At 36.7% G+C, this 9,291-nt stretch overlaps 1 non-coding gene across 1 annotated transcript; it reads left to right on the forward strand.

The window, feature by feature from the left end:
• Positions 1–7,936: 7,936 nt before the first annotated feature.
• On the forward strand, positions 7,937–8,100 carry LOC141415744 (U1 spliceosomal RNA). The gene has a single exon (XR_012440699.1). It is a non-coding gene; the product is annotated as a U1 spliceosomal RNA (small nuclear RNA).
• The last annotated feature ends 1,191 nt before the right edge of the window (positions 8,101–9,291 follow it).

Below are 9,291 nucleotides of genomic sequence, written 5' to 3' on the forward strand. Positions count from 1 at the left end.
ATATAATTAGGGAACTAAAAATTAAAATGACAATGAGATACACACCTATTAGAATAAAAATGTCTAAACACTAAAAACATCAAATTCTGGTGAGCATATGGATTCATTTATGGCTAATGAGAACAGAAAATGGTAGCCACTTCAGAAGACAGTCTCATAGATTTGTCAAAATCCATGGAATGTAGAACCCCACTGTATTGATGAATATTGTTAGCAGGAGAGATTTTATATTTGTGGGAGGCAAAGAGTATATGGGAACTCTACTCTCTGCTCAGTTTTGCTGTGAATTCAAAACTCAAAAAAAGTCTATTAAAAAAGTCTATTAAGAGAGGATCCAAGTTGGCAACTAGGGTGCAGAAGCATGAGCTCCATGAATCAAAAATCTTGCTGAGATGCTGGAGCCATGCTTGACAGAAATAAAACACCAAGGAGAATCAAAACTTTGACACCCTGAATCCCTAGCCTATAGAAAGCTTCTCCACACCACGTTACAAAATGAGAAAACAGGAAGGGTCCCACTGCCACCAGATGCCAGCTCCAAACCTGCTTGGGAGACATTTGGCAGACCAAACAGGTGAGCACCAAGCATCATGTGGTATTTCCCTAGCCACTCCTGGGATAAACCAGCATAATCCCCTGGGCAGACTGACCCCCTCACACACACACACATACACAAAAACCCCTGAATAAACAATGAACTGAAAACTAGCAAACAGCAGAGAGGGCAGGAACTCTGAAAGTGTACTGGAGAAGGGGGGAGGGCAAGGAGCTGTAAACAAAGGCTGGAAAGGCAGAAGGGCTGACAGTGGGTGGGTAAAAAGCTGCTGCCTGAAATAGGGAAGGTAGTGGTCCACAAAGGTCATCTCCTGAGCCATTGAGCAACATCCAAAGTCAAACAATACTGCAAAATTGAAAAATAATCAGCAAACCATCACAACACAGTGACAGCTGGGTGCCAGAACTTTCCCCAGAGAAAGGGGGTGAGGCAAAGAAACAAGCCCCTGGTAATCAAGCACAGTGAAAATCTAACTCCAAAGCAGGACAGCTGGTGGGCTACAGAAATTATTTCAGAACCTGAGGTCAATATACAAACTTATGTTGCTACACCCCACTGAGGGAGAAGCTGACTAAGCAGCTGCCTCTGAAAGACAGAAGAAAAAAACCCTACCCAACCACCTGGAGAGACTATGACAGAACTGCTGCTTAAATCCCAGCACCAGGACTGGATGCTAGAAGAGTAACACCAGAACTTAGACTAGGACTGAAATTCTATTGTTCCTGAACATGAAATTTTTGCTTGTTTGTTTGTCTGTTTCTTTTTAGTTTGTCCATCTATCCCCAATGACTTCTTTGGGTTTTTTTTTCTTTATGATTAGTTTTACTATTGTGAATTGGTTAATAATAAATTAAACACAGACCAGGGACAGAAATAGCACACACACTTAGCTAAAAACCCAATACAGCCACAAAAGAATTTTAAACCAAGGGAAAGAAAGCAGGTGACTGAAACCACAAAGTAGCCTATCAAGAACATAGTTGCACAGTACCAAGTGGAGTGGTGGGAAGACAAAAAGAGGATGGAAAACATCCTCCCCCCCAAAAAATAATGCAATACAGGATTCAGAGGGAAATGAAGAAAATGGATACCCAGTTCCAGACTCCAAAAAAACAAAGATAAGTGATGCCAAGGAAGCCAATGATGCACACAAGAACATCCTCAAAGAAGAAATCCTGCAGTAATCACTGACAATTTCATGGAGATGTTACTAGACATGGTTAACCAAAACATGCAAGAGGCACTCAAGAAATTTCAAGACACCAAAAATAAAGAATATGAGAAGACACAGAAACAAATGAGCTCATATGAGCCCTAAATAAACATGAAGGTGACACAGAGAACACTATAAATAGAGATATAAATGAATTAAAGATGAAAATAGACAATATTAAAAGGGAGGTGAACATGATGTGGAAAATATCAGAAAAATGAATGAAACAGAAATACAAAACACAATGGACAGCCACTCCAGCAGACTAGAACAAGCAGAAGACAGAATCTCAGAACTTGAAGGTGAAATGGAAATTAAAGGAAAAACTGAAGAAGTATTACTCAAACAACTCAAAACCTGTGAAAGGAATACGCAAGAACTCACCAACTTCATCAAAAAGACCAAACCTAAGAATCATGGGAACTGAAGAAAGAGAAGAGGTGCAAAAAAAAAAAGGAATTCATAATATATTCAACAAAATAATAACAGAAAATTTCCCAAATCTTGATAAAACTATGCCCATTTAGGTACAGGAAGCCTCCCGGACACAAAAAAGACTTGACCAAAATAGAACTACCCTATGACATATTATCATTAAAACAATAAGCACAGAGAATAGAGGAAAAATATTGAAAGCTGTAAGAGAGAAAAAATAAATAACATATAAAGGTAAACCTATCAAAATCACAGCACATTTCTCAAAGGAAATCTTAAAAGCAAGAAGAGCATGGAGTGAGGTCTTCCAAGCACTGAATAAAAACAACTTCAACACTAGGATAATCTACCCAGCAAAACTATCATTCAAACTAGATAGAGCAATAAAAGTCTTCCATGATAAGCAGAAACTAAAATAATATATGACCACCATGGCACCACTACAAAAGATTTTTAAAGGAATTCTGCACACAGAAAATGAAAGCAAACAAAACCATGAGAGGACAGGCAACACCAAACCACAGGAGAAGAAAAGAAGGAATCAGAGAGTAACATTAATTCAGCTGCACACAATAAAATCCTACAAAAACAACTAAATGACAAGAATCACAACATACCTATCAATATTAACACTGAATGTTAATGGACTCAATTCCCCCATCAAAAGACATCAATTGGCAAACTGGATTAAAAAGGAAGATCCAACAATCTGTGGTTTACAGGATACCCATCTCATTGACAGAAAAAAGCACTGGCTTAGGGTAAAAGGCTGCAAGAAGATTTACCAAGCCAATGGCAACCGAAAACAGGCAGGAATAGCAATACTTATCTCAGACAAAGTTGACTTCACACCTACATTGATCAAATAATAAAGAAGGACACCCCATCCTAATAAAAGGTGAAATACCTCAAAAGGAAATAACAATTATCAACCTATATGCACCCAATGTCAGTGCAACCAGTTTCATCAAACATACTCTGGAGGACCTAAAAGAATATATAGACTCCAACACAGTATTAGTGGGAGACTTTAATTCCCCCTTATCACCAATAGATAGGTCATCCAAACAAAAAATCAATAAAGAAATCCTAGAACTATATCACATCATAGATCAAATGGATCTAGCTGATGTCTAAAGAATAGTTCATCCAACTTCTGCACAATATACATTCTTCTCAGCAGCCCATGGATTTTCTCCAAAATTGATCATATCTTAGGGCACATGTCAAGCCTCAGCAAATATAAGAAAATAGAAATAATCCCATGCATTCTATCTGACCACAATGCATTAAAACTAGAAATCAACAGCATAAACAATAGTAGAAATCATGTAAAAAATTGGAAGCTGAACAACACATTGCTCAATGATCAGTTGGTCATTGATGAAGTAAAACAGGAAACTAAAAGGTTCAGGAAGTTAATGAAAATGAATACATGACCTACAGGAACCTATGGGACACAGCAAAGGCAGTCCTAAGAGGAAAGTTTAGAGCCATGAGTGCATATATTAAAGGGACAGAGAGATCTCAAATCAATGACCTAATGCTACATCTCAAACTCCTAGAAAAATATGAACAAGCAATGCCAAAACAAGCAAAAGAAGAGAAATAATAAAAGTAAGTGCTGAAACAAAAAAATAACATATGAAGAATCAATGAAACAAAGGGCTGATTCTTTGAAAAAATAAACAAGATTGACAGATCCCTGACAAACCTGACTAAAATGAGGAGAGAAAAAAACCCAAATCAGTAAAATTAGAAATGCAAAAGTGGAGATAGCAACAAACACCATGCAAATCCAGGGAATCATCAGAGACAACTTTGAGAACCTATATTCTAATAAATTTGAAAATCTTGAAGAAATGGACAAATTTCTAAATACTTATGACAATCCAAAATTGAACCAAGAGGATATTAATCACCTGACTATATCTATAACACAAAATGAAATTGAAGCAGCAATAAAAAGTCTCCCAAAAAAGAAAAGTCCAGGACCTGATGGTTTCTCAGCTGAATTCTATCAGACCTTCAAAGAAGAACTAGTACAAACTCTCCTTAAACTTTTCCATGAAATAGAAAGGGAAGGAATACTGCCTAACTCATTTTATGAAGAAAAGGCAAAGACACCTCCAAAAAGGAGAACTATAGGCCAATCTCCTTAGTGAACATTGATGCAAAAATCCTCAATAAAATATTGGCAAACTGAATCTAACAACACATCAGAAAGATCATTCACCATGACCAAGTAGGCTTCATCCCAGGAATGCAGAGGTGTTTCAACATACAAAAATCTATAAATGTAATACAGCACATTAATAGAAGCAAAGACAAAAGCCACTTGATCATCTCAGTAGATGCAGAAAAAGCCTTTAATAAGATCCAACTGCCCTGCATGATAAAAGCTATAAGAAAACAAGGAACAGAAGGAATGTACCTCAATATTTTAAAGGCTATATATGAAAAACCTCCACCCAACATCATACTTAATGGAGAAAAACTGAAACCATTTCCCCTAAAATCAGGAATGAGACAGGGTGCCCACTATCCCCACTCCTATTCAACATAGTACTGGAATTCTTAGCCAGAGCAACTAGGCAAGAAAAAGAAATAAAAGGAATATAAATAGGTAAAGAAACTGCCATAATATCCCTATTTGCAGATGACATGATCCCATATCTTAAAGACCTTAAAAAACTCTACCCCAAAACTAGGTACCATAAACAGCTACAGCAAGGTGGCAGGGTACAAAATCAACCTACAAAAATCATTAGCTTTTCTATTCACCAACGATTAACAAACTGAGAAGGAATATATGGCAATAATTCCATTCACAATAGCCTAAAAAACATCAAATACCTAGGAGTAAACTTAACAAAGGATGTGAATGATCTCTACAAGGAGAACTACAAGCCCCTGAAGAAAGAGATAGAGGAAGACTACAGAAGGTGGAGAGATCTCCCATACTCATGGATTGGTAGAATAAACATAGTAAAAATGGCTATACTCCCAAAAGTAATCTACATGTTTAATGCAATTCTTATCAAAATCCCAATAACATTCATTACAGAGATTGAAAAATCTACCCTAAAGTACATTTGGAATCTCAAGAGACAGCGAATAGCTAAGGCAATACTGACCAAAAAAGCGCACTGCTGAAGGTATCACAATACCCCATTTCATACTATATTACAATGCAATAGCAATAAAAACAGCATGGTACTGACACAAAAACAGATATGAAGACTAGTGGAACAGCATAGAGGATCCAGATATGATTACACATAGCTATGCCTACCTCAGTTTTGACAAAGGTGCCAAAAAAATACAATGGAGAAAAGACAGCCTTTTCAACAAATGTTGCTGGGAAAAATGGTTATCCATCTGTAAAAAACTGAAACTAGATCCATGCTTATCACCCTGTACTAGTATCAATTCAAAATAGATCAAGGACCTTAATATCAGACCTGAAACTCTGAACTTAGTACAGGAAAGAGCAGGGAGTACTCTGGAAGCAATAGATATAGGCAATGACTTCCTAAATAGAACCCCAGCAGCTCAGCAACTAAGAGAAAGGATGGACAAATGAGACTTCATAAAATTAAAAAGCTTCTGCACAACAAAGGAAATGTTCTCTAAACTGAAGCGACCACCCACAGAGTAGGAGAAAATATTTGCCAGCTATCCATCAGACAAAGGACTGATAACCAGAATATACAGGAAGCTCAAAAAGTAAACTCTCCCCAAATCAATGAACCAATAAAGAAATGGGCAACTGAACTAAACAGAACTTTTTTAAAAGTAGAAATTCAAATTGCCAAAAAACACATGAAAAAATGCTTACCATCCTTGACCATAAAGGAAATGCAAATCAAAACCACACTAACATTCCACCTCACCTAGAATTGCTATCATCAAAAATACCACCAAAAGGTGTTGGAAAGGATGTGGGGAAAAAGGAAACTTGTACACTGCTGGTGGGAATACAAGCTTGTGAAACCACTCTGGAAAACAATATGGAGGCTTCTTTAAAAACTAAACATAGATCTGCTTCTTAAAAAACTAAACATTGATCCAGCAATACCACTCCTAGGAATATACCCAAAGGAATGGGATTCAGGTTACTCCAGAAGCACCTGCACACCCCTGTTTACTGCAGCGCTATTCACAATAACCAAGTTTTGGAAACAACCAAGATGCCCCACTGGCCAATAGGAAAAGGGGAACAGGAACTAGAGAAAAGGTTAGATCAAAAAGAATTAACCTAGAAGGTAACACCCACGCACAGGAAATCAATGTGAGTCAACTCCCTGTATAGCTATCCTTATCTCAACCAGCAAAAACCCTTGTTCCTTCCTATTATTGCTTATACTCTCTTTACAACAAAATTAGAAATAAGGGCAAAATAGTTTCTCCTGGGTATTGAGGGGGTGGAGGGGAGAGGGAGGGGGTGGAGTGAGTGGTAAGGGAGGGGGTGGGGGCAGGGGGGAGAAATGACCCAAGCCTTGTGTGCACATATGAATAATAAAAGAAAAAAAAAGTCCAAAACTCATATGTTCTCCCTCATATGCGGACTTTAGATTTAGAATAAAGGCAGTAATTTTGTCGGACTTGGGTGACATGCTAAGGGGAGAGCACATACAGGAAGAATGGGGATAGGTAGGGACTCAAAACTTGACAGTGTTTGATGTCCCCACTGCAGAGAAATGTATACAGTAACCTTAAAGCAAAAGAGGTCAATATGAGAAGGTGACAGAGAAGCAGTGAAGAGGTCAGATAGAAATGAATCAATTTGGTTGTAATTTTTGTGCATAGAAACAATGCTAGGAATCTCTCTGTATAGCTGTCCTATCTCAACTAGCAAAAATGCTTTATCTTTCTTTTTATTGCTTATGTCTTCTGTTCAACAAAATTGTAGAAAAAGGCAGAACAGTTTCTGCCTGGAAGTGAAGGGGGTTGGGTGGAGATGGACGGGGTGGAGAGCATGAGGGAGAAATGACCCAAACAATGTATGCATATATGAATATATAAATAAAGGAAAAAGGCAAAGAAAAAGTCTATCAAAATTGTGTATTAAAAAATTCAAATCCACTCCCTCAAATATGGTTGACCCTGGAAAACATTCATCCAAGTCATCACTTTTTTTGATTTTCCCATGTCTTCCAAATAATTTTTCTTGTAAAAATCCCAATTATACATATTAAAAGAAGACTTCAATTTTTTTTTACTAGCCTACCTTATTGTTTGTCCCAATAATTTAATGAAAACTTTGGCTTCTGCTCAAAGATGTCAGCTGTCTCAATGAGAAGAAAAGACTTAATATTTGCATATGAGTGTGTTGGCAGATGGGACAGTAGTGTATAAGAAATGTCTGTCTGGGATAGATAGAGGAGAGTGAGTAGCAAATCAAAGGAATCTAAAAATGTTTTAAGAAGAAAACACTTGAGTGGAACCAGAATGATAATTAAATGTGTAGAGTTATATCCATGGTAGCTGAGATTGAAAGTTAGTGTCAGGTAAACATGAGTCATGCCTCACAAGAAAGGGATGGGAAAATTGTCTGGGACACCTGGTACACACCAAGATGGGCTGATTACTAATGGGAGAATACATACATGACCTGCATTCAACCTTCGTATCCATTGTGTTGTGTTTATTATTCAACACATATATTATAATGGGTACAATTTAGCTCTGTCCTCCCAACCATTGATTTGGAATTAACAATTCTCTTTATACTTACCTGGCAGGGGAGATACCATGATCATGAAGGTGGTTTTCCCAGGGTGAGGCTTATCCATTGCATTCCAGATGTGTTGACCCCTGCGATTTCCCCAAATGTGGGAAACTCAACTGCATAATTTGTGGTAGTGGGGGACTGCATTCACGCTCTCCCCTGAATAAAAAAAAAAAACAACCAAACAAGAAAAAACCATTCTCTTTGTGAGTGGGGTGTTTGTTTATTTTGAGATTTTTTTTTTGTAAGAAACATGGAAAGAGTTTTTCCCATTTGATAAACAGGAAAGGGAAAAGAATACTTGATTAAATGACAGTAGGCATTAGAATTTGACAAGACCCACTCAACACTTTTTTCCTTAAAGGAAGGATTTCTTTTTTCTGTTACATAACGAGGTTAGTTTGCTAAGAACCATGTACATAGAAAGGTCACTATTTAATAAATAAATGTTTGAGTATAAGTGTTTTTAATTAGTGAAATTAGTTTGAATTACATTAAAAACAGATTTTATAAACTTTTTATATTTGAAAATTAAGTCCCAAAATTTATATTCATAACTGCAAAAACGTTTGTCAAAGATCAAAATAGTGAAAGGAAGTAAACTGGTTTGCTGAACTGCAAATAATAGAGCCTGTTTAAGGCTAAGACAGCCTGTAAAAAGCCCCCTCTATTCTCTCTCTCTCTCTCTCTCTCTCTCTCTCTTTTGCTCTCACTCTCTCTCTCTCTCCTTTCTTTCTTTTCTTTTGAGATAAGTTCTTACTATGTTGTCAGACTGGCTTTACCTAGCAATATTCCTGCCTGGCCCTCAGAACAGCTGAGTTTACAGGAGTCACTAAGCCCAGTCAAGAAATGCCATTTTTTAAGGATTTTGTGGGTGGGTGAGTAGGAGGGAGATACAAGCAAACAAATTTAACATTCATATTTCAATTGGCTATTCATTTTTAGCATGTATTGTTTATATTTTAGTAACATAAGAGAGAAAGTTGTGTAAACATAAGAAACTATTTTAACGCTAACATTCAAACTAAAGCTGAGTTTCTCATGAATAAAATATAAATTAGCATTTGTGATATTATCTACATAGAACTTAAGATTTTTTTAAGGTATTCTTGATATTAGGTATTTAACTCATGAAAATGATAGTTAGTAGAGGGATATAGATTGAACTGCTTAATACAATGCAAACATTTTGTCATATGGAAAACTGATCAAGGTAACCTAATGCTTACATAATTTATAATGAATGTGAATTCAGATATTGGCCTTCTAGCAATCAGATACTTAAATTTAATCCTAAGTATGCTGTTTTATGAATTATTTTATGTTAGTGTTTCTATCCAACTAGTACAACTT

This window comes from Castor canadensis, chromosome 1 (assembly GCF_047511655.1).
Source record: "Castor canadensis chromosome 1, mCasCan1.hap1v2, whole genome shotgun sequence".
Taxonomy (NCBI): Eukaryota; Metazoa; Chordata; class Mammalia; order Rodentia; family Castoridae; genus Castor; species Castor canadensis.